The sequence below is a fragment of the Cyprinus carpio genome, chromosome A10 (assembly GCF_018340385.1).
Source record: "Cyprinus carpio isolate SPL01 chromosome A10, ASM1834038v1, whole genome shotgun sequence".
Lineage (NCBI taxonomy): Eukaryota > Metazoa > Chordata > Actinopteri > Cypriniformes > Cyprinidae > Cyprinus > Cyprinus carpio.
The window spans coordinates 12,063,399-12,090,971 of record NC_056581.1 but is presented as its reverse complement, the minus strand read 5'-3'; the positions used below and the strand labels follow the sequence as shown (position 1 = coordinate 12,090,971).

The 27,573-nt window shown below is 36.9% G+C and overlaps 1 protein-coding gene across 1 annotated transcript in view; it reads left to right on the top strand.

The window, feature by feature from the left end:
- Positions 1-27,573, top strand: part of LOC109113274 — a 66,593-nt gene that overhangs the window by 9,152 nt on the left and 29,868 nt on the right. The window contains exon 2 of the mRNA XM_042764562.1: positions 5,426-5,497. The gene's annotated coding sequence lies outside the window, so the exon portion shown is untranslated. The remainder of the gene's footprint in view (positions 1-5,425; positions 5,498-27,573) is intronic.

The following is a 27,573-nucleotide window of genomic DNA, read 5'->3' as shown; positions in this document are numbered from 1 at the left end:
GAACTTCTAAAATGTGTATCTTGAATGCAGTGCCGCTTTGAATGGAAGCATCTGCCACATGCATAAATATAAAATACTTGCATGCCTATTATCTACATAGAAATTGCAGCCTGTGGGCAATACCAAGATGGCTACTGAGTGAAAGGGACTAACACATCTGGTGTAATAGTATCGACAGTTTATTGAAGTTTGTTACTGCCTCAGTAATGCAAGGACTCCTGTATGTACAATAGTAGTGCACACTATAATGCATTAATAGTGATATTTGCTTACTTGATTTTCTAGCCTTAGACTGCACATACGGGTTTCCATGAGCCTGTACATTTGTGTCTCATCTTGTGTGCATGCGACAGATTCATGAAAGTCATCTTAAGCTAGGGAATCTGCTGAAAGCTTAGTGTCTGACTCTACTGTGTCCCAGCTCTCATTCCTGAAGTCCCAGGACAGGAAGCAGAGTGAGCTGCAGGCCTCACAGAGTGTCTGGGTTTGGGCAGATGGGAGCTGGAGTTTGGCTGAAGGCCAGAGAGCTCTGGTGAGCAGAGAGAAACGAAACAGTATGAGCTCAGGCATGGATATTCCACACAGCAAAGTGACCATCGGCTTTTGTCATGTTAGTTTTAATAATAAATAATGTTAATTTATAATTTTTATCTAGAGATTTGAATTTTGGTAATCTCATAGACTTATATTTGAAGGATGAATTTGAGTCATATCTAGAGACTAGTATATCAAAGAGAAAAGGGACTTTTATTATTATTTGAAGCACTCCATAGCAACCACCATGGCAATCCTTAATGCTCCAGCATAATAAGGAACAGAACTATTTTCAAGATTGATTTTAAAATAATTTTTTTCTTGACCAGAAAATTAGCATATTAGAATGATTTCTAAAGGATCGTGTGACAGTGAAGACTGGAGTAATGGCATTAAATCCGGTCGTATTTAATGTTTTAAAGTTCCCATAAACTCTTCTCTGAAAGTCTGAGGAGAATAAAAATTTCATGGTGAGATGGTGTGCCATTTAAAAGATTTAGAAGGGATTTGTTTTGGATAAGAGCCTGGATCTACCTGTCTCATTATTACGCCTAGAGATATTTTTAGCAGTTAAGTCTTTTTCCTCTTTGGTTTCCCGAAGCTCACTAATGTAGAGAAGACTGCAGCAGATATTCCAAGATATAGATCAAGCGAAATGTGCTGTGCACTGAGTGGGAAAGTGTTGTTTCGACATGGAGAACACAGCGTATAGGCTACTTCATTAAGCGCTTATATTGTTTTGTGAGTTTGTTCGTCAGTCTGACAAAATAAACGTTTGCTTCATGCAGTATGTGCGTTTGTTTTGTTCTCAGTGTGTATATATAAGCTTAATGCGTCTGCATGTTGCTTCATATTCCTCTTGTTGTGTCTAGCGTGGCCTCCTGTGTCAGCTGCACACTGGTTTAATGTGAAGTTTAAGCCTGTCGTGACGCCAAGCAGAGTCTAGTTACACTAGTGGGAATACCTGCTATTGTCCGCTAAATCCTTTCTAATTCCCAGGAATTCTGATTCATTTCACTCAACCTCCTTGGTCCTGCCGCACTTCCATAAGTTACTATAAGTGATATTAAAGAGACAGACTCTCCACCATGATGCCTTTTAAAGCTATTGATAGTTTAAATGCATCACATGGGGTTTATAGAGTTGCACTGTTTTTGACACTGTGGTTAGTTGTGCTTGCCATAAGTATTTAAAGGTTACTTTTATTATCAAATTTGAATGATTTTGTGATGCCAAGTCACAATCTTCTGACACAGACAAAGAGTTTGTCATTCTTCCAGACGTTTTTCACAACTGCTACCAGGCATTTCTCACTGCAAGGCGCTTTTTCATATATTGCACAGAAACACAATTACGCCCTAATGTTACACACTTTATTAGAGGAGAGACACATTGAATATGAATTGTTCCATGGTTGTCATAGTAACAGGAAGTTATAAACCCCCAGCAGCAAATGATGTTTTCAGTCTTTGAGCAGCTGGGGGGCTGTTACTGACAAGGCATTGTGGGTGATTACCACCTAAACCTTGCATTTCTTGGGTCAAAATCAAGAGGATTTTAAGATGCATCATAAACAGTGTTTAAAATGTGTTGATATAATGACTGTAGTAGACTGTGTAGTGATATTCATTTTAATAGGACAGTCAAGACTGAACAGACAAGAGGATCTAAAGGGAGAAAGCTATCTAATAGCATTAACATTCATCAATGTCAATTGTTTTCTTCATCAAAAAGCAATCAGTCACTGGTAAAACATCTAAACTAATATAATATAACATAATAAAAATGTAGTAAGTTTTATTTTGTTAGAATTTAGCTAAAGGCCATATTCTAGGCATGTTGAACAGTCATGTTGCTCGTGTTGGATTCAGGTTAGTCCGCAGGGTAGTATATATGTTTTTTCTTCATGGAATTGGGCTACTTTTAAACTGTTGCCATGGGTTGATTCCCCACTCTGGGTTAAAGGTTTGAAATGTTGCTTAAATTACATTTGACTGAAATGCTTGTATTGAAACATTTTGCATTCTGTTTTACAAAACTGTGCTGGATGTTATGATTTGTGAAGAATGGCCACTGGTAGGAAGCTTTTTAGCTATGTTTTTGATCAATTTTGAACTGTTAAATATGTACTTTTGGAAGTGGAAGTATGGAAGTGACATATTTTGAATTTTGATATATGGGATATGATCATTGTGCTACTTTAACCACCAACCAAACAATCCAATTTAAAAACAAAAGCTAAATGCTGATGCTAAATGTCAGTGCTTACTTCGCCATTACCACCGTTAACTTCAGATACAGTTACAGTTATTGTATTCAATAGCCAAAAGCCTGTTTGGCCTGTTAAATACCAAATAAACATCTTGTTTATTATACTTACATTCTTTTCTTGTTTGTTGCTTAAAAAAAAACAAGAAACAAAACAAAACAGAAATCAGAATTGGTCAGTTTGCTTGTAAAAAAAAAAATCGGTATCTGAGTCGACCATGAAAAATCATGATCAGTGCATCACTAAAAATAACACTGAATCAGACCATCAGACATAAGAGAGCCAAGCCACAGTCATCTCAGTAGGAATCAGGTCAGTCACACAGTCTAAAGTGTAAAGTCTCCTTCGCTATATGTGGAATCATTATTCAGGGCGGCTGGAGGGAGTGCAGAAGGTCGGTGTGGAGACAGAGGGAGGCTGGGATAAGGTATTTCACAGAGTTGCGCTGTGTATTAGAGAAAGAGGTTTACCCTAAAGTTCACATTTCTCTGACTATTTGAATGAGGGGTGGGAAGGGCAAACCCACCAATCTTCTGTTCACCTGGCTCTGTTTGGAGGCTACTGTGGTGTGTATGAGGGGCCTATTAGTGTGTATTTCTCTAAATAAGCTGTTCATGTGTGTGTTTGGTGTCCTGGTTGTTTGTTAAGGGCCCCTGCACTGTAGATGAGGTGGTCTGCTGCAACAGGAATGCTAATGCTTCCTCTGAGGCCGGTGAGGAACAGCATGATTAGCTCTCCAGCCCCCCGGGGGGAGCCGCTGCACTCTCCTTGCTCTAATTCACTTTGACGTCAACAGGAAGGCAGATCAGGTCTGGGAGGTGGGCTGTGGACTGTATGGATGTGTGTGTGGAGGGCTCTGGGGCTTTGAGAGGCTGCGGGAGGGATTACAGAACCCTAAAATGTTTTCTTTGTAGTTTGGAAGAAACCCGAGAAAGGTTTCACACAAACTTTTACTGACAGACTGAAGTGTGGGTGGCTGGCCGCCATTCCTGCCATTGTCTATATCTTTGTTTGCCCACCTATTCAAGCTCACACACACACACTTACAGCCTCTATTAAGCCAGAACAGCAGGACACCCACATACATATACTTTCACTCAAAATCTCAAATTGCTTTTCAAATTGTTGGGTCAGCAGGCCCACTGGTATCACGCAGCGTCAATAAAATGATCCCCATTCTCAAAATGCAGTGCTGCTTAAAGGAGCCATGTGTAATGTCTGGCAAAAAAATCAAGTCATACTCCACATTCCATACCAGATGGGGGCAGTATGCCTCAATAAAGTGAATTGGTCTACTCTAGAGTAACAAACGAGAAACGGCATAGTCTCTTTGCTCCGCCCCTACCTTCACAACAACCCTAGAGCCATAGCCGAAGCCTAAAGGACGTTTTGCCTCCAGAGGAACGTTGGGTGATGTCAAGTGATTTTGAAACATGACATCTTCAAGCTACTCCCCTTCACCTTTACCAGTGAATATGTTCATATTCGTTTTGTTCATATTACATTTTGAATTGTATATACACATTATTTGAATTAAATTAATTTGACAGACAGCATTCTGTCAACATCATTGGTCAACATCAGACAGCTGATGTTGACCAAGCTAGCGCCAACCAACGTAACCAGAGCTGCCAACTCTCAAGCATTCACCGTGAGACACACGCAATTGACTCTTTTCACACGCTTTCAAAAACTTGACCGCTCTGAATATAGTGAGTGAGTGCGCGCGCGGCCGGGGCTCACTCGCTCTCTCGCTCTCTCTCTCTCTGGTTCATTATCATCGAAGACATTTCAAGCTTCTTAGGTAATGTTACATTTTAGCATCAGCTTGGTAGAGACGGGCTTTGGTAGATAACAGGTGAAAACCGGATCGGATCTGTGGGTAAGTTATAGCTAGCTTACTATCAAACGCAGCTACGGTTAGCCATCGCTAACAATAGCACGTTTGCTGAGCAGCCTTCGATACATTTCTATGTTATAACTTCCCGAAAAAAATACGCAAACATATAAAACAAACTTCTAGCGAAATACTAACAGCATCTTACTTACCAATCCAAAATAAATGTTGCAAGTTCGGAGTCGAAGCTCATTTCTTTTAAGTCCATCAGTTGTCTCCAGCGATGGAAAGCAGTGCCGATGTTTACTCTGTTTCGGCTCCTTTTCTTATCGGATTTGATTTGTGATTCCGAGCGCGGTTGCTTGACATCAGGTTCAAGTACGCCCACAAGCCGTGCGAGTTATTCGTGTATTGCAGGTTGGCTGGTGGTTATGTTGCCCGCATACCGCCTCCCATGGCCGAAACTGGTATTACGACACCTGTCGGGCCGTGGGTAGTAATGCTAATGCTAATTAAGGTTGATATCTCTGCAGCACTATAACTTGACATTTTTTTAATGACATCATCGCCCCTATTTCTTCTCATTCTTTTGATGCGTGTAGGTCATTTTTTGGATATTTTTACCTCAAGTTTTTACACATGGCACCTTTAAATCCAAGTCAACATTTCTGGCCATTTTACAAATTTCGCTGTAATGCCGCTGGAGTAATGATCTCAGGTTTGCTATTAGTGCGCAGACCATTAGATGTAACTGTACTCAGAAGGGTTCTCTTCTTGTGTTGTAGATTGTCTGGAGGGAAGTGTGCTGTCAGACTGACTCCAACATCAGATGCTCCGATGCTGAGAACAAGCAAACTGTAAGTTCCTAAATCAACACTTAAATATTCATTCAAAAACACACATGCTCTGTTCTAAAAGCTAGTGAGCTGCCAATGTAGGCAGTATTTTAAGTCATCATAGACATCCACCTGATGCAAAGGCTGTTGTATGTAGTGGTCTAAGATCAAGGTTCGGTAAAATTCTCTTAAAAATTCTCAAAAAATTTCTATCTGTCTGTCTGTCTGTCTGTCTGTCTGTCTGTCTGTCTGTCTGTCTGTCCGTCTGTCCGTCTGTCCGTCTGTCTGTCTGTCTGTCTGTCTGTCTGTCTGTCCGTCTGTCCGTCTGTCTGTCCGTCTGTCCGTCTGTCATTCTATCATTCTATCATTCTATCATTCTATCATTTAATCTTTCTGTCTGTCTGTCTGTCTGTCTATCTATCATTCTATCGTTCTATCGTTCTGTCTATCATTCTGTCTAGCATTCAATTGTTCTATTGTTTGTTCTAGCTATCATTATATTATTCTATGGACCAATCTTTTGTCGTTCTGTCGTTCATGTCTGTCATGTTCTATCTATTGTTTGTTCTATCGTTACTTTGTTTATTATATCACTTTTTTTCAGTTGTTTGTTCAGTCATTTGTTTTATTGTTCGTTCTTCATTCATTCTGTCATTAGACTCCAACATCAGATGCTCCAATGCTGAGAACAAGCAAACTGTAAGTTCCTAAATCAACACTTCCATGTTCATTCAAAGACATACATGCTGAGCCCATTGTATCATGCATTTGTCTATTTTTCTATCATTTGTTCTGTATCTAGATTGTTTGTTGTCTTGTTTGTTCTATCATCCGTCCGTTCTATTATTCTATTGATCTACCTATTTCATTCTATTGTTAATTTGTTCTATCTATTGTTTGTTCAGTCTTTCTCTTCTTTATTCTATCTGTCTGGCTGGCTGGCTAGCTAGCTAGCTAGATAGTCATTCATTCATTTAATTCTATTAATTTAATGCTGGAAAGTACACTCCATAGAAATTAATTGTAAACCAAGCATTTAATGTTAAAATGCTATTTTGTGCATCGGCACTTGTTTAGAGTTGCTGTCTCATTTTACAATGTCAGGTCACCATTTCGGAGGCTCAGTTTCATTTTAGGATGCTAGCAGATGCCTATGTAGGCAGCAGACACAGGGCAGCTCACTAGGTGATGGAACAGAGCCATGCTTGTCACCAGATTATTTTCTTCCATTTTAATGTGAGAAAAGTAAACCAAGGTCGTTTTCACATTTTGAAGATGTCTGATAAATATGCAGTGTCACCTATCTAGCTGCCTAGAATATACAACCCTTTGATTTCTCTGCAGTGATATTGCTCTTCTGGAGTCGTTGAGTTATTCCTTGCTGGTTTAGTCTGAATTGGGCCTTTACAGATGAATTTTGAAATGAATTTTCCAACACTTGCTGTTCGCCCGCAATCACCCCGGCTGTGTTGTTTAAGAGTTTGTTTCCTGACTTTAATAGCACTTTTTGTTATGTCCTTATAGAGTGTGAATTTGTTCGAAAACACAATTGTGTCTTTAATGGTTCGTGGGCTCAGGGTGAAATTACGTTGTGGATGAGTGAGAGGCGGCGAGTATGAGGGACACATTTGTCTGAGCCGCAATATGCGGAAGGGTTAACACTTTGCTTTTCAGAGGGGGTAAAAGCCAGGCAAGTCTCTTTAATTGAGTGTGAAAACAGCTGGGTATCTAGAGCCATTTTCCCCCACAGCAGCATGGAAGTGACTATCTCAATATCCTCCTGATTCTAATCGCTCATAACCCCAAATTCCCCATTTCTTTCTCTCCCTCTCGCACTCGGAGCCCTGCCGAGGATTGTTTTACGCTTAATTTTGTTAAACCTAATGAGATTTCCCTAATTAAATCTCCTCCTGACTGGAAAGCTCTCTCTCCTGTCGAGTGAAGTGATTGTTTGTAGATCTTTTTAGACAAATAAACATTTTTGGAGTGAAAGCACAGCTCAAGAGAAATGGAAGGAGCCTGCATCTTTTCATTTCTGCGGTAGCAGCCCTGTGCTTCAATCATCATGCTTTCATTAATGTACTATTTCATTGTATTAAAATGCTATTTATTTATTTATTTATGAATGAAGTTATACAAATGTACTACTTTAAATTATGGCTAACTTTTATTGCCAAGTTTTAATGTGGCGTCCCCAACGCTATGATCATTCTAGACAGATGTAACTGAAAGGCTCTTTTATAGAAGCAATATTGTCATTTATATAAGGCTGTATGAATATGTATGTGTGTGTGTGTGAGACAGGATCTTGTTTTGTGTAGGAAAGTGCCGCTGGGTGTGTCTGGTCCATTGAACTCTGTGAATAAAAGGCCTTGAGAGTATTGTTGACTACGGTCATTGAGCTGGTATTGTGGATGCCCCATGGGAGACTATTGTGGGACTCGACCTTCTGTTTCCCAAGCCGACTACGGAAAGTTAGTGCCAAGACGCCTTCACACACACATCACAGACACACACCATTCCAACCAGACCCTATTCTTTGCCCCTCCTGTGGACTGTTGGGCAGTCTGCCCAGTTCTTGTGAAAGGTGCCCTCTGATTTTACCCCCTCTGATCAGGTTTCTGCCACCAGTTGCCCAGTTTGATTTGAGTAAGTAAGGTGAGTAGTCCAGGGAGATGTCCTGGCTTCTGGCACCAGCAGACCACACACAACACCTAGATCACCGTGTGACTGTTCATTATTCAAGGACTGACTTAACAAAGTGTCCTTTTGCATGGAATGTTACCGTTGTTTATTTGATGAAGACTGAAGACTATGTTATTTCCAGTAAGCTCTATTTTAAACGTGAAATCAAAACAAGTCATGCACAATGCATCAGAGCATGTTAATCAAAAGAGGAAAAATGTATTGTAGTCTTAATTAATTTTCTTTAAAATGTAATCATTTTCTTCATGTCTGCAATCAGTTTGCTGCTGAAATTGTCAAGGGTGTGGCAAAACTTATACTAACTAGTAATGTTATAGCTTAATGATTTCATAATTAAAGTCCCACCTACATTATTTATGGCACATTACAGTTTCATATTGCCTCTAAATGTGCTTTTCTAGCTATGCTTAGATATAAAATATTTAATCAGTTAGTAATTGTACTTTATTAGTAAAATACTGTGGAAAAACATGAAAAACAGTCATGGAAATTTATTGGTGAATCCTGCATTATTTATTATTATTAATGTTGTTCATTTATTATCATTATGGCAGCAGAAAGAACATTTGCATAACATTTAACTTCGTTATTTCTGTGCCAAACATCATGCCAGGCAGCACTTCATTTTATCTATTAGTATTATTTTTGTGATTTATATTATTTTTCTGATAAATTGTGTACATTTGGGTCTGGGACGCTTATTAAAATGTGGTCCATTTTGATTTCATGTTGTCTTTTAATAGTGGATATTGATATTTTTTCCGTATGGCATTAGTTTACACGGGCATTAACAGTACAGTACCTTGTGTCAGTGAGCAGTTGATTAGTATGATTCCTTTTGCTCTTTCTATAACAGTCTCAACCTCATCATCGTCATCATCATCATCTCCACCACCCCTGTCCTTCACCCCGAGTCTGTTCCTCATCAGCCTCGATTAGCATTATGTTGATTTAGCCTAGCAGCCCCCACCAACCCAATGGAGGCTTATTAGGTTGAATATTTTTTATTTTTTTTTATTCCCGTTTTCTTGGGGTCCCTGTCGGCATTTCCAATTACTCTCGCCGTTCGGCTGTAATTGCCTCCGTGCTAATGGCTGCCAGACAATTGTGCTAAATGAGGTGAAGGCGCGAGGCAGCGAGCTCGACTTCATTAAGAGCTAATGGGATTTTATTGGGGGGGACTGAAGACCCAGCTCATCAAAAAGGAGAGATGGAAGGAAAACAAAACAGATGGAGGAGAAGAGGCTGAGAGAGTTTTATAGGCATTTTCTTCAGTGTCTGCTTGTCTTGAGTTATGTCGGACAGGAATGCGCAACCCTACTGTTTTACTGTAGAAATACAGATACACATACACGTGCTTGGATCTGTCTCTCTCTCAAACGCACAGACACACGCAAAAACATACGCGCTCTGAGCGAACACCTACGTGCATGTAACCGATAGATACACATATAAACGCATTAAAATTCAACATAACGTGCATGCTTGAAAAGATGAAAGAGACGGAATCACATTAAAGATTTTTGTGATAATCTGTGCATGTCAAACTGATTACACAGATTTCTTAGATAACATAAATCAAGTGCCAAACTTTGCGCTTTAAAGTGTGCATCACTCCTAGCTGAAAAGAGCATTTGCTTGACAGTAATCTGAAGAAAAAAAACAAACACACACATTTCCCAGATATCAGTTGTTAGTTTTTCATTGCAGCAGTTTTTTGTCACGTGTAGATTGTTTAGATATGATGAAAGATGCAAAACACCATCACGTCTGAATGGATGTTATATAGATGTTAAACAGCTCTTCAGATCAACGTCAGAGGAAAGATTTAATGTTCATTTAAAACTAACCCATAAAACACTCAAGGGTGTTTTTGTTTTAAACCTTGTTTATCTCTCTCATTTCAGCTGATTTATATCTGTGTCTGTAAGAGAGAGACAGAAAGTCTTTTTGGAATGCTAATACTAATAGAAACAACCTGACATAGATAGCAGTTCCTTAGTGGGTGATTTAACTGTCTTTTGTCATGCTGTTCTGCTTCAAACAAACACACTTCTCTGTTAGTGTTTTCAGGGTTTGGCTCTACAGCATGTTTACTGAGAACAGATGCTCTTCTAACTTTTTGAACACTAGCTGTGCACACTTACTTTTGTTGTTTACCGTGCTTCATTTTTTATTGTCGTGTTTTTCATAAGGTAGTCTGACGATTTTATTTTAAAAATACCCATTTAGTTAATTAAAATATGATTATAAAATCTTATTTTTGCAGTTACTTCTATTTTATTTGTATGTACAATATAATTTATGTAAGTGGAATTTTTTTTTTATTATTTTGTTACCATAATACATTCAAGATCACATGAAATGGCTTGACGAATACTGATATGAATTTTTTTTATTTTTTTTTTTTACTGAAACAGGAAGTTTGGCCAAGTCACAGCCATGAATATGATACTACTTGCATTTGATTGTAATGGAATTGTGGGCAGTACATTCTCTTACTAGAGAAATATGATTGGACAAAATCTGTGTGGTGCATTTTTATTTTATTTTATTTTTTTTATTTTAGGCGCACACTAGCATGTAGATTAGCATTAAAGCTAGTAAATATGGATTAATATTTTACCAGGGACCCTATACTTTCTCTACATAGGTAAATCACATAAAACTTTATTTTATATTGGTAATGCCTCTGCCTTGTCGGGCAAATAATTATTTTTGTATTCCATGTAAGTTTAGCAGCATTTTAGCTCTACCTGTCACCGCTGCATACAGATCTGTGTACTCAACCACAGGGCAGCTGCGAAACTGATTCAGAGACAGTGTTACCATGTAATCGGGTTATCTCTGAGGTGGAAAAGAGAGGAAAATCTATGCCCTGATTAGATAAAAGGCATAGCTTCCAGCCATAACATCTAACCATAATATGACATTGGATAGGCTCTGGCAATGTAAAAAATAGGTCTGTTTTTGTCTTCCTCTGTTTCTTTATTTATTTACTGTAATTTTAGATTTTAGAGGGGAACATCTGTTTTGATTTGAATGTTGGATAACGACGGTTTAATGGATCATGCTATGGATAAAGTGAACAACCGTGGGACGCTTGTGATTGATGTGGAAGGGAGACTTGAGTCACCGCTCTGGTTTTTCTAAATAGTTTGCCAAGGAATTTTTCGGGGAAAGAGCAAGAGTGAATGTGAGAATTTGGTGAAGAAGCAAGACAGTGAGTGAATGAAAGAGACTGATATGACATGTTACCAAATGACATAAAATATTCAGTGGTAAAAAAAAAAAAAAAAAACTTGATTTCTAATAATCACAACATGTGGATGTTAGGCTATAATATGCAAGGATGTGAGAATAAATTGATAAATTTTATTTTATTTTTGAAATTCCCAATCAGGGTAGCTTTAGATTGTTAAAATGATATTCTATAACCGGTACTAAATACATTTACATTGACATTTAGTCATTTTGCAGACACTTTTATCCAGAGCGACTTACAATTGGGGAATACATAAAGCGATTCTTCTTAAAGAGGAAACATACACAGGAAGTGCTCTTAATACCAAGTTTAAGGAGTTGTTAAAATAAGTACAGGCTAAAAAGAGAAGGAATAAGCATTGTAGTAGTCCAGCCTAGAAATGTCAAGGGCCTGGAAAAGAAGTTGTGCAGCATGCTCCGTTAGAAAGGGCCTGATCTTTCTGGTGTTGTGGAATGCAAACCTGCTAGATCTAGCAGTCTTTGCAATGTGGTCTTTGTATAAACGCATAAATGGGCCACACTGACATTAATGGGATAATTCACAGCAAAATATTAGTTCATCATTTTCTCACTCTGTAAAACTTCAGTTTCTTCCATGGAACACAAAATGAAATGTTTATAAACTATAAAGTTTTAAAACAGACAAAACATTAACATTAAATCACCATTCACTTTCATTATATGAATAAGTAAGTAGCTTGGACACTATAAATATCTCGTTTTGTGTTACACAAAATGATAACAGAATTAAAATTATTTATTTTGTTTTGTTTTGTTTTAGAAGAGACCATTGAATAATATGAGAGAGAGAAAAAAAACTAGCACGGCTATGTAGATAATTTGTTGCCAGGGGCAATGGTCAATTAAACAGTCATTATTTTAAAATATTTGACTATAGAACACTGCGATTGACTAATCAGAATCAAGTTTTCCACAGAGGAGCAATAAATAATACTGTCCTATTATTATTTTTTGCTGTTAATTTTTCTGCTGATGTAACCAAGTTGTGGCCTAATGGTTAGAGAGTTTGACTCCTAAGGCTGTGGGTTTGGGTTTCGGTCTGGGGGTGGCATTACTGTGGTTGCATTTGGCATTGAGCAAGGCACCGAACCCCCAAATGCTCCCCGGGCGCAGCAGCATAAATGGCTGCCCCACTGCTATGGGTGTGTGTTTCACGGTGTGTGTGTGTGTGTGTTCACTGCTGTGTGTGTGCACTTCGGATGGGTTAAATGCAGAGCACAAATTCTGAGTGTGGGTAACCATTATTGGCTGTATGTCACGTCACTTAATACATTTTGATGACACTTTGTGAAAGCAAGCATTTTTTTTCTTTAAAGTAACATGCACTAATGAATCATGCACAATACGAGCAAAAACATTTTCATTATGAAAGTAAATGGGGTCAATTTTGCTTTTATGTTTTCTTTAACAAGAATCAGAGGGCCTTAGGTTGAATTTATATATATATATGTATATATATTATATATATATACTACCGTTCAAAAGTTTGGGATCAGTAAGACTTGTAACGTTTTTGAAAGAAGTCTCTTATGCTCATCAAGGCTGCATTTATTTGATCAAAAATACAGAAAAAAACAGTAATCTTGCAAAATGTTATTACAATATAAAATAATGGTTTGTATTTTAATATACTTTAAAATATAATTTATTTCTGTGCAAAGCTGAATTTCCATCAGCCATTGCTCCAGTCTGTGTCACATGATCCTTCAGAAATCATTCTAATATGCTGATTTATTACGAGAATTATCAGTTGTGCTGCCAAATATATATTTTTTGGAAACTGCAATATTTTTTTCATGATACTTTGATTAATAAAAAGTTAAAAAGAACAGCATTTATTCAAAATATAAATCTTTTCTAACAATACAGATCTTTACTATCACTTCTTATCAATTTAACACATCCTTGCTGAATAAAAGTTTTAATTTCTTTCAAAAAAATAAAGAATAAAAATGTACTGACTCCAAATTTTTGAACTGTAGTGTATATTGTTAGAAAAGATTTCTATTTTAAATAAATGCTCTTCTTTTTAACTTTTTATTCATCAAAGAATCCTGAAAAAATGTATTACAGGTTCCAAAAAAATATTAAGCAGCACAACAGTTTCCAGCACTGATGATAAATCAGAATATTAGAATGATTTCTGAAGGATCATGTGACACTGAAGACTGCAGTAATGATGCTGAAAATTCAGCTTTGCATCGCAGGTAAAAATGAGATTTTAATGTATATTCAAATAGAAAAACTTTATTTTACATCATAATAATATTTCTTGATGAGCATAAAAAACTCCTTTAAAAAATCATTAAAAATCGTTCTGATCAAACTTTTGAATGGTAGTGTGTGTGTGTGTGTGTTTATAAAGAATATTAATAAAGAAATGAGAGAGCGAGTGACTGAATGGATGGGTGAGTCAGAGAGAGGAAGAAAGAAAGTAACCCTGTCCCGGCGCTAACAGCTGTGTTGCAGCTGCCAGTGGCTCCTGCTGAGGGTGAGCAGCTCAGTTCTCCAGGGTCAGATCTGTGGTATGGCGGTATCCGTGGCAACGGGCTTTGGGCCTGTGCGGCAAGAACAATCCTCTCTCTGAGAGCCGAACGCTGTGCTCTGAGCTCAACACACCGGAATGTTTTACACCAAGGGAGGGAAAAGGAGCAAAGGGTGAGGGATGGAGACAGAGACGAGGTGAAGAGAGAGGGTGAAATGAGAGCACAAGATGGGTTGAGAAACAACAGTGAACCTTCAGTGGTATTGGCATTAATGTAAAAGAAATGAAGAACATATTTAGTCAGTTGTTTTGGACAGTAATTTGACAGTAATGTCAGTATTTTTGAAGAACCTTACAATGTGTATGTGTGTGTGTGTGTATATATATATATATATATATATATATATATACACACATACACATTGTATATGTATAGTATATGTATATGTATATGTATATATAGCATATGTATATATAAAACCTGTAATAGAAAAAAACTTGAGAATACAGGAATTAGAAGTGAAAGGAAATTGAGACACAGAAGGGGTTAAATGTTGGAAGTTAGACTAAAAAAAACTTGTCTGGTCTGAGAAAGAGAAATAGACTAATATGATCTCAGCCAAACAGAATAGTGGTTGTCAAGTTACCCGGTCTTTCACTGTCCCCTAAAGCAAGGCGGCTGGAGTCGGTCTTATCTCCTGGCTCCAGCTCCGGCCCTCAGCTGTCTGGCCCATAGAGCCTCTTTCAGCGCTCAGCCTGCAAACATCATTAAAAAAATCATCCTGCAGCATCCACAATGATATTAAAAATATTAAACAGGTATCCAAACAGGCACAAAACCTGCAATGCTCATTTTGACAAATACAATGGGGCGAACAGTTGTGGCACTTTTGCACACACACACAAAAAAAGTATAATCCGGTACTATAGTATATACTGAAATAGCACTGTGCAGTGGTTTTTTTTTTTAATTTTATTTGATGTTGGATATTTAATTATGGATGCTGATTTCCCCCTTTTTACAATAATATTTACATCTAATGCATTATATATATATATGTAAAAATTTACTTTGCTTATTTTTGAATATTATATGATAAAATGAATATTATTTTTTTCATACTGTACATTGTAATGTTGTGATGCGTAACACTGCTCCGGGTGTGTGTTCATGGTGTGTGTGTGTGTGTGTGTGTGTGTGTGAGTGTGTGTGTGTGTGTGTGTGTGTGTGTGTGTGTGTGTGTGTGTGTGTGTGTGTGTGTGCGCGCACTTTGGATGGGTTAAATGCAGAGCACGAATTCCGAGTATGGGTCACCATACTTGGCTGTATGTCAGGTCACTTTCACTTTTTTCACTTTCATAAATTCACTTAAAATTAACAATTATATATATATATATATATATATATATATATATATATATAGAGTAGGGACCACTATTTACTATCAACTAGTTACATATCGGCATGCATATTACTAGAATATTGGCTGTTTATTAGTTATTTTAACACACAGTTATTTAGAGCCATATTCTGCATGACCATGTTCTGGATCCCTTAACCCTAACCATTACCTAAACATAACTATTACAACAACCACCTTACTAACTATCAATAAGCAGCAAATTAGGAGTTTATTGAGGGAAAACTCTTAGTTAATAAGTGAATATATGTGTTCCCTATATGTTCTGTATGTTACAGAAATGTGTTATACAGTACATTGTGGTATAGTACATCCTGTAGTACTATAAAATAAATTCATAAGACCAATAAAATGTATATATTTTTTTATTTTTCAAATATCCAGTATTCTATACCATCTTCACAGCATTGAAATCACAGCATCTCACATCATCTTGCAGTTATGAAACAGCCATTGTCCTCTGTTAAAAGCAGTTTATTTTTGAAGTCACACATTATAGCTGAATTTATAAATCTGCCACCCACAGTCCTTCTGGACGGCCCTCAGCAACCAGCTGCCTCCTGTTTGGCATTGTCTATATATTTCATACTCAAGATTTCATCTACATGAGGAGATGATGAAGTGTTGATGAACTAAAGAGAGATACGCCATATCACTCTAGCTGGGTCGACCAGGCATGAAGTAGTTCAGCAACCATCAGACTGACAGCAGAAGTTTGTGTATTAATATTCATTTGAGTGCTAATGGAACTTGTTTAGATGTTGTAAACATCACATGCGAGTTAGCATGCACTGTTAATCACGTACGCAAAACGTGGTCAGTTAGTCTCTATGAATACTAATGTGATTAGCAAAGAGTTTAGGTTGCAAAACAAGCTACATTTGCGCTTAAACAACCATTTCCTGTGAGTATTCTGTCAGAGCGATGACAGAAATATGTACAGAATGATGTGTGTTCGGGGAGAGTGCAGCAAGAGTTTCCATGGCAACAGGATTCCTGCGAAAAGGTCAACGTCGAAGGCAGACTTGGAAAAGCACAAGAGGATTATTGGGGATTTAGCGGCGAGTAAAATCATTTTTTATTCTCTTTTTATGTATTTTTTGTCCTATCTGAATGACGATAAAAACACTGGATATGAATAGTGCAATTATATTGCTTAAAAACATCTCGCTCTTCCTTTTTTATGATTTCTTGCTTTGGTCCTTTGAAGTGAAATTGAAAAGAGAAAGAGTGGTGGACGGCGGTGGTGCTCGGCTTTGTGCTTGGCGCTGATACGCACTCTTCTGCCCCCTCAATCACTTCTTCCCTCTCTCTCTCCTTCCTCCCCCCTTCCTTTTCCACTCACTTTAATTAAGTCAGCCTCCCTGGCATGGCTGCCAAAGATAATTGGAGTGGGTTTTGGATGCCATTTACTCGAAATGTCGCCTATTTCTTTCTTTTTTTTAACAATTTCCTAGTCTCTGCCACGTTCACTAATTTTCTTCCTCTCTTCTTTTATGAGCTAGGGATTAACCTGAGGTGTGCAGTGTGCAGGTATGCATCACAGACGTAAGACAATTTATTAGCCAACTTCGTGGGCGAAGATTAGTTTTCTTTAACTTGCTTTTAGAAATAGTTCTTGCAATATCTTTGGAGCACTTGAAGGAACTTTTATGGTAGGCTATATTTATAATCTCAGGCCTTTTATGGGAACATTTTTGTATTTAAAATAAAATAATGCAGCCTGTTTCTATTGTGATAATCACATAATGTTGTTTTTTTCATCTCAAAATATTATGCTTTATTCACATAAAATTAATTTTACTGTAACTTCAATTAAATGTTGTTTTTTTTACTTTAATTTCACATTATTCATATAACATTACCCCTTTTCTTTAAACATTGTGACTAAGCTTATAACATTTACATCTTTGTTCTCACAATGTTACAACTTTATTCATTTTTTTATTTCTATTGTAACATGGCGCTAAAACATAGAACAATTCAAACATCACAATATTATTGTCAGGGTAAGAAATCTGAGATTTGCTTTTATTTTAACATGGAACTAAAACACTGTTGTATCATTCAAACATCTATCATGTCAAACAAAATAATAAATGGAGGGGTTAACAAAAATAATTAATTAATTTGCTTGTTTTGCAACATTTTTGTTGCGTTGAGCTTTCGTAACTTATGTTATTCATTCCTAAGTACTGTAAGTATTGTTCTCTTTTAGAGATATTGCTTTTCTGAGTATAGCCAAGTGATATAAGTAGAATATAAATGTACTGCAGCTCACTTTGCTGCCAATTTGTCAGGTCCTTAGTTTTGTAGCCAGTACTCTGATTTATTGCGTGTGATGAACTTTCATGTTTTATTGATGACATCTGTTGTGTTTCGCAGCCCAGGTCTGGTGTATAAAGTGCTGTTATATAATCAGCTGGTATAAAACTTTATACAGTACCACCCATTATAGTGTGTCTGCTCATACCGATCTCCTCAGGCGTCAGTGTGCCACAGTTTGATGTACACGTGTCGTAGTTTTCGAGCTAGTGCTTGTAGTAGCGTGTGTGTTCTGGTCACAGTGTGTGGTGACTGCAGCGGGAGTCAGTGAGTGAGGCCTCCTATCAATCATGCTGGGCTGCTGAAAAGGGCTGCGCTGGGCCGGGCCACCCATCCAGCCGGCCACGGCAGGGGGATCCAATATCCCCCCAGCCCTAATGTACTCCAGATGGCCAGGGCAGAGCGCTGGGGCCGGCCAGGGCCTCTCTGTACACCTCCAGAGAGACTGGGAGCGAGAGCGCAGAGCGATCTGTCTGCAAAGCTATGGTGTGTGTACATTAGAGAGGAGACGTCCTGACCGTGGGGTTCCACTGGAGTGTGTTTGCTGAGCCTGCCGTATACGCACACACATTCTCCCACTATGTGTCATACAAAACACCTTCATGAGCCTCATATATGCATTAATTGTGTTAAACATTTTTAACGCATTACACTGAAAATAATTAAAGTGCATGCGTTAATGCTAATCATTTTTGTTAATTCTAAATAAAATTTTTAAATTCTAAAAATCTTTGAGATTTGCTGAACTAAATTTGATTATTTTATTTTACAATATGGTACCAAGATTCCATGTGGTTCTAGTCATGGCATACCAGCACCGTTGATTTAAATAATGGCCCCTTTAGGTGGAAGAACGCTACCATTTAGTAAAATAAACAGTCAGAAATTGGACTGAGGGTTATTTGAAATGTTATAGATCCACCAAGGAATGTGTCTGTCTCCCTGAGGCGCACATGGAAGCTTTCATGGTAACACTATATCTGATGGAAGCCACAGTTGTTGATGCACCTGCGGGTTCGAAACTTGGCTCAGACCTGAGGATGGCCAGAGAGAGACTTTCCGTTCAAAATAACCCATAATTTTATCCCTGAATATTCTTGGTCTCTCTGGTTCTTTCTTTCATTTTCTCCGTACCCCCCTGACATCTCATCTTCTCACCCTCTATGAGTGTATTTTGTCTTGCTCTCTCTTTCTCTGTCTCTCTTTCTCTCACTCCTCTCATCTCCCCGCTGCCTTCCTTTCCCCCCACACATGATTCTCTTTCCCTGTGGCATTGCAGAGGAAATTTAATATTGGATTGTTTGGAGTTTCCAAGGATTCCATTCGGCGTAGCTCCGGGCACTACGCAAAGACAAACATCAGCTGTTGGGGCCAAGAGCAGCAAGCATCGGCTCATTATCCCACCATGCTCATTTTTGCACCACTGGTCTCATCAGAAGGTGATTCTTTCTCCCTGTTAAACCTGCTATTCAGGACTTCTCTGCTCCTGTCAAAATCAGGAAGTGTAGAACATTATAAACAATTTAAAGAATCATATTATACAGTTTATGGATTTTTTTTTTTTTTTTTGCTTGTTTCTGGAACTTTTTTGCATTCTAAATACTCCACGGGCACCTTCCTTTCACTGCGTTCCAGATGCTCTGGCAGACTTTTTTTTCTTTTTCGGGAAAAAATGTAGGGCATGAAATACATAAAGACAGACAGACAGATCCTGCAGAATCTTTAGCTATCATGACTTCCGTTGACCTACTCTCTTCAACCTCCCCTTGCCAAGTAAAACATCTTGTTATTGGGTTAACATTACCTCAGTGACTTGTCTTTACCTTGCACTTACACGTCTCGTATGAATTAGGTAGATTTAAACAGCTGCACTCTGCTCACTAACCTCTGCTTACGGTAAGATACTGTGAAATTTTACTGGAGAGGATAGATTATGACTCTAACTGTTTAGCCGTATGTCTCATCAATGTCCAGCGTGCACCGTTATTTGACCCTCCCCGCTGGGCTCTGTTGGCTGGTCCGAACGTACGTGGCTGCCGCAGAGTCTCCTTGCAATGCTCTTCTGAAACTTAAACTCTTCATTAGGAATCTGCTGACAATCAGAGCACTCAGAGAGTGTGTGTGATAATCCCCCCTCTCGTTAACCCCCCGTGGTTCTTTCTTTGAGCGCACACACTCTTGCTCCTGAGGTTTTCTCTTTTTTTTTTTTTTTAGGGAAGGATTGGAAGGGGTTTGAATCCTCTGCATGCTGATCACCCTTGCCCTAATCCTACTGCCACATTCCTGACAAGGCCACTCGTGCTCTGTGTATCTCTCATAGCATGGCATATGCATATGCACCTTATTTATTATCCTCAGCGCAGGAGCTGTAGCAGACCAGAGCAAAATGCACCCTTGTTTTACATTGTGAGAAATGTTTAACTTTTTTAAAACTATTATTATTTATTTATTTTAATTTACTTTATATGTGATTTTTGTGGCTCTCTTATTTGTTATACCCTTTAAATAATTAATTAATTTGTTGTTGTTGCTTTGTTTTGTATATTTTTGATATTTTGATATTTCACTTATGATGTTCATTTTGCTTGCATATTAGCTAAATTCTCTCATATTTATAAAAAAAATTATAGCCTACTTCTAATAAATTTTAACATTGTGTGCATGTAATATTTAAAAAAATAAAATAGAATAAATTAAAATTAGTAAATTTATTCATTATTATTATTTAAATATATTTATATATTTGTAATAATAATTTTCTTCTAATAACCATAATAATAATTAAATCTAATATATATATATATATTATATATATATATATATATATATTATATATATATATATATATATATATATAATATATATATATATATATATAAAATAATCAATATATACTGTAATAATATTTAGTTAGTTCAGAGCTTGTGAGTAAAAATTGCAATTGCCCACCAGATTTCAAAGTTTCCTCTTATGCTTGATGGCTTCCTTTTAAACAGGTCTGTTTCCAAGGCATGTCGCTGTATTCCATTAACAGCAGCTGAATGGAAATTGATGGATGATGTGCTAAATGGGTTAAAAACGGCGTAAGTGGCCAACGTTTCCATCGGTCAAAGAATCACTCAACAAGCATCTGCTGAAAGACTTTTACAGAATGATGTATTAGCACAAACTGCTTCCTGATCTCACGACATTTATCACAGATGACTTCTTTGGTTTTTTGCCGCATCCACCTAAAGTCTCACCAAGCAACCTCGTAGGAAGATTAGGAAGTATCCATTTAAACAGCCCTGCAGATTGGGAAAACGAGATAATGCACACACTGTCCCCTTACGCGTATCTCTGCTCAACATAAGAGCGACCAAACGGATTTGACAGCAAGCTCTTGAAGATTACCTTCCTTCTCTATGAGCTCAGGAGTTCCAATTTCGGCAGAATTCCAGCCTTCAATATTCTGATTTTTATCACTGCAGTGAGAAAACGCAACCATGGCATGTCATCGGTAGGAAGGGCTGCTCGCTCTTGTGTGCATTATTGACATCAAGATGCGATTGCACTCTGCGCCATTGCAACAGGGTGACAGAATCATACACACCGTTCACACACCCACACAAGTGCATAAAAGTTAGAATACTATAAGGGCACTTTAAATAAAGCATTTGGTGCATTTTCTAAAGATTACCAATATATTACATTTAATGGATGGGGCCGAGCAGCACTGAATTCTGTTCAAAAGAGAGCTATTAGCTTTTTGCACTCTTAGCTTGTCATACAGTCGAACCAGTCTACGTGTTGTACGTGCACACCTTTCCTTTATCTCAGCCGCTTACCAGGAAGTTTATTGAAAATAAGCCAAAGGATATCCTTTGCAGTTCCGTACAGTATGACCAGCATTAGACTGATTTTAGATTAATGCAGGTTTCCATCATATTGTTCATCTGAAGTCTCAAAATTATATAAAAGTCATATGTGTGTTTTAGAAATTGTGCAATTGTGAACATGCAAATCTTTTAGGATCCATTCTTTCCATACTTGTGGAGTCTATTGAGGAAATGCTAATTATAATAAAAGCTTTTAGCTATGCTAATGAGGTCATTTGCATGCGAAACATCGGGCTTCTGGGAATAACAAAATTTCACCACACAGTAAGTTTCTGCAACACTCTTTCAGCGAGGACTTTAATCTAATTTTAAAAAGCAGGACACTTTGGAATTATTTCTAGATCTACCATATCCAAACAACCATTAGCATAAATACAAAGACAAGTGAAATTGCAGATAGATTGGATGAATGGTGCAGACTGTGTGGAATACTGTATCCCGTAATGCAATGTGCTGAATTTGACCTTCCATTTCATTAAAGACAGCAGAGAGGGAAAACTGAAGAGACTTACTTTTCTGTATTTTTCCCCCTACAATGAAAATCAGTGCGGAACAAAGAACATTGTATGGACAGAAAAAGCACTAAGACATTTTTCAGAATGTCTTTTTTTGTGTGTGTTTTTCAGTCAGGGTTTGTAAATAATGGCAGGATTTAAATTTTTGGGTGAACTCTTTAAACTAAATGAAAAACCATAATTTGAACATGTACAGTAGTTGAGAGACACACAGAGATGTCTAAATGCGCTTGTGTTTGGCCTGAGAACCTGGTCTGGAGTTTTCTGTCCCCGTGCTGGGGTTCTACTCCGACATACTGCCCTTTTCCCTTCTACACTTTTCAAACCCTACAACTCCGTGTTTATCCTCTTCCTGCTTGCATCAGGACATGTTCACAATGCATTGCAAATCTGCCCATGGAAGGACCTCTAATGTAGCAAATGTATTCAGGTGGGCCGGTTTTATGTATTTACTTTGGAGAAGCCCTGACTCAGGACATTAAGATGCATGATATTTGGGCATTTGTGACACAAGCACAGTGTTTAAAATTATTCATTGCATTCCCCGCAGCATCTGTGACTGACTAACTTCCGCACAGGATACATAGAAATGGAGCCAGGAAAATCACAATCAGATACACTTTGGCAGCGGCACACGCTCGCTTTGAAGCTCAGGTTAGGCACAGAGGATAGTGCGGGAGTTTGCCATGAAGTCTTTCATTGCTGATTCCTACTAATCATTCATTTTGCAGTTGAAGTGTGTCATTTTTTTGATGGTTAATGCTTTTTCTCCCAGCCTAATATGCAGAGACAACTGTAAGGGTTGATTTCCGTGAGAAGTATAAACACTAGTATTTTCAAAGCATTGTTTGTTTGAGTATGACCTGCCCGACAACAGCAACATTAACTCACCCAATGATGTGAGTTTGGGGCGCGGCTCTCTCTTTGATCATCAAAATTACTGACAAAAATGTTCTGAACAATGTGCATCATGGCAGTAAACAAGTGATTTTTATTCAAATGTACTGTTATTGAAAATATGATAGGGAAAAAAAAAAGTAATAATGAATGAAATCTAGAAAAATTATGATTGTTTCACATAGTCCAGTCATAGTAACTAAGTTACATTACCGGTTAAGTTCGGGGTCGGCAATATAAAAAAATAAATAAATAAATAATACTTTTATTCAGCAAGAATAAATTAAGTTCTTTTGAACTTTCTTTTCGTCAATTATTCGTCAAAAAATATTGAAAAAAAATAAAAATATATATATATTAAGCAGCACAACTGTTCTCAACATTGATAATAAGAAATATTTCTTGAGCACCAAATCAGAATATTAGAATGATTTCTGAAGGATCATGTGACACTGAAAACTGGAGTAATGGCTGCTGAAAATTTGGATAAATTGCAATTTAAAATATAGCAAAAAAAAAAATAAATAAATAAAATATAATATATATATATATATATATATATATATATATATATATATATATATATATATATATATATATATATATATATATATTTTTTTTTTTTTTTTTTTTTTAAATAGTTTTTTTTGTTGTTTTAATTTTTGATCAAATACTGTAAATGCAGCCTTGGTAAGCATGAGACTTTTTAAAATGTAGAAATCTTCAATGTGTAAGTATGTTAGTCACAATGTGAATACGTGTAATGTCATTTTCAGGTTAGTCTGAGTAAATCTGACTAAAATGGATGAATATGAATTGATGAAATATTGATTTTTTTTTTTCATCACAAGACAAAAAACTTGCAGAAGTGTACTTCGGCCCTATATATATATATATATATATATATATATATATATATGTATATATATATATATATATATATATATATGTATATATATATAATATATATATATATATATATATATATATATATATATATATATATATATATTGTTAGTGACATTTGTCCTATAAATAAAACGATTTATGTAGCTGTTTTCAGTTTTCGAAACAACGTTCAGCGGCGGGCCACATTGGAAGTGTCTCTAGAGTAAGTGAAGGTCTGTTGTTTCTTCAGTCTGCCAGCTTGCCTGGTAAACAGATATATAAAACACCCTCTTCCCAGATGTGAGGGCTAGCTGTGAGATGCAGAGGGAGAATATGTGGATGATAATGAATGGGGTCTATAAACCACAAACCACTTCCTCCTGTACTTCGTAGCTCACCTGTTTCTGCTTAACGGAGAAAAAAACCTGCTGCTCTTTTTCAGCACCGGCTCACACGCGGAGCCCTCCACAGTCTGTCCACAAAGGCTGTTTCTAACTAACAGGAAGTCATTGTCTGCACACACATCTTTGATCCTTCGCCATTGTGCACAAGGATGCGTGTCTCTGACTGAAAGATTCAATACATGGTCGTTCTCTATCATTTGTTTGTAGTTGATAGCGAGAGTTGTTGCAGATGTTTGGTAAATGCCATATCAAAATTGTGAATTCACAGTTAAAGCTGCAGTTAAAAGTTGAAATGTTAAACATAAACCGTGAAGTTAAGTAATAATGATTTATTAATCTTAACGTTGTTATTTTATACATACTATAAAGTTTAAGTCTTTTGTGTGTCTCAATACTGCTGTGATGTCTTCATCATCAGTGAAGTATATACTTTCAGTTTCCAAATTAGCATGCAGGCTTTGTCATTACTAAACAACGTCTCTGACAATGTTCTATTAGCCTTGTCAGAAGCAGCTTTCCATCAGGTGGCTGTGTTAATTATCGATTGTGATCAAGCAGTCAAACGATTCTGAGGGTCTGGCGGAGCAGTATTGATGGGAAGAGCGCTAACATTCGAACTCCCCCTTTTTCCCAGACACACACCAGACGTTCAATACATCCCCACTTTACTTACCATTTCCCCAACCTTTAAAACGCTTTCCCTGCCAGCTGTAATTATGAGCTCAAGCCATGAAGTTACAAGCTGCGCTGTATGTCTCTTACAATTGCATCAATTACAGTTTCTCATAAAACACTGTAATAACTTCATACTATTCACTGTTTGGTTTTGTTCTATTACTGATCTATTTTATATTACTGATTTAAGTTTGTTCTATTTAATTTCTGCTTTATGAAGAATATTGTACTTTTAAAAGCAATTTTTAAAAATCTTTTTATTGATGCATTAAAAAAATTCCATGTTAATTTTAAATACATTTTTTTTTGGAATACCAATGAATTCTGTGATTAAATCTATTTATTTAAAGTGATTTATACTATGTTCTCTTCAAATGGGTGACAATGAGATACTGTCTAAGCTGTAACAACCTTTAATGTATTATTTAATGGGAAAACATTATTATTATTTTTTTTTATTAAATGTGCTAATACCCAAAAGAGTTATACTGTAGCTTCTGGTTATTAAGCTTTTAATGCAACTACATACAAACATATACAGCATAAACATAGACTGTGTTCAAATGTTTGTGGTCAGTACATTTAAAAAAAAAAAAAAAAAAAATTTATACCTATGCATTAAATTGATCAAAGTGACTGTAAAGATATTTCTATTGTTACAAAAGATTTCTATTTCAGATAAATGCTGTTCTTTTGGTATTTGTATTGATATTTGTGTTATGAAAAAATCCACTAACATATTTCCACAAAAACATTAAGCAGCACAGCTGTTTTCAGCATTGATTATAATGTTTCTTGAGCACCAAGTCAGCATACTAGAATTTTCAGGATCATGTGACAGTGAAGACTGAAGTTACACATTTTAAAATACATTTTTTATACTTAAAATGAGAAATCTTCCATTTTAAATTGTTTTAATTTTTCTGAGTTTTACCATTTTTTCCTGTATTTTTGATCAAATAAATCCAGCCTGAGTAAGCATAAGAGACTTCTTTCAAAAACATAAAAAAAAAAAAAAAATCACACTGACCCATTTTGCATGTAAATGCATAAACTTCATTTGCAACCGAGTTTACTTTGTAGTCTTCATTTAGTTGTTAGATTTTAAATTTTTTATTTTTGTCTACAAGAGTCTTGAAATGTGACCTTTTATCCAATGTCAATAAATATCTAGTTAGTTACAGTTTCAGTTAACATTTTCCAGTTTTCTCTTTTGGACCAAAAAATTCAAATGCCATTTTTTTTTTCTGAAAATTGTGTTGCTTCCCATCTTTTTTCAGTAACATCCTGATCTCTTATTCAAAGGTTGCATTCCTTTCTTATTGCTTTACTACTAAAAGTGCATGTCCCGATGTATATGCAGCTGTTTAGGCCATCGACTGCATGACAGTGGAAGAATTTCCAACTGTATATCAATGAACAGATTGATGTGTTTGCATCGACCAATGCTTTGAAATCAATACTTGGTATGTTAAGTCAGAATGTGTGATGATGTGTTTTAAAAGAGCAAGCCGGAAGGCTTAATCAGTGCACTCCTTTCACCCGCCGAGACTTCGGAGGCTTCTTTCCATGTCTGTAAACACAAGTTTGTGGATAGAGCTGTTACCCAGTGTACACGGTGTGTATGCATTATTATTATGATGCTGCTGTGGGTACCACGCCACTCCAGGGACCGAGACTTGAGAGGCCCCCTTAAAATACCATGCAATAATTGGAATTGCTTTATCTTTAGTCTCATCAATTAATGTGCAATTTTCCATTTAATTACCAACGCGCTCACAAAATTTGCAATTAAAATGAGGCGAGATAACAGCGAAGATGCCTTTCGGCTGATAGCACTTGGAATGAGAACACAGGCGTTGTATGTAATCAGTATACAAATCACACACACAACGTTCTCAATTTGTATGATTTGGACAAGCTTCATAAAATATACAACGCCAAGCCAGAATCTAATTTGTGCTTGGAAAATTCCTCACGTTTCCACGAAGTCCAACATGAAATTGTCCGAGCGCAGAGGTGCTGATGGTGTTTATGATCATCATGATAACCCAAAACCGTGTATGTGTGTGTGATCTCCTTAAAATAGCTACTTGGTCTGTCTTGGGCTCTTTGACCATTTTCCACACACTCCTGCCAACCTTAAGATGAGCTGTGAGGGAAAAAATGATCTTTCCTGTTTTCCTGTTCAAACTGTTGTCTGTCTGCTGTCTGAGGAAGGTTACATCCTGTCCATCGTCTGACAGACTTGGCTTCTGTACTGTATTCTGCTCTGTGTCTCGTTTTCCCCACAATCCTCTTGACAATCCTCTTGCAGTCCACAGAATTATTGCTGCAAACTTTGATACAAACAACTGGAAAATGCGCATGCACACCCATTTATAAACACAATTCTGTATCTTTAAGATTTCAAGCTGTTAAGATATAGACGGAGCTAACAAGCTGTTCTCAAGAGAGAAAATTGCTACTACTACAGAACAGAAAGAACTTTATAGGTCACGTTTTAAATGAATGATTTATGTCTTGTGTAATTACCGAATGGAGCAGAGGTCGGCAGATGTAATTGTACTGTTCTTTCAGAGTAATTATATATGATTGCTTATGTATTTTTAGTATTC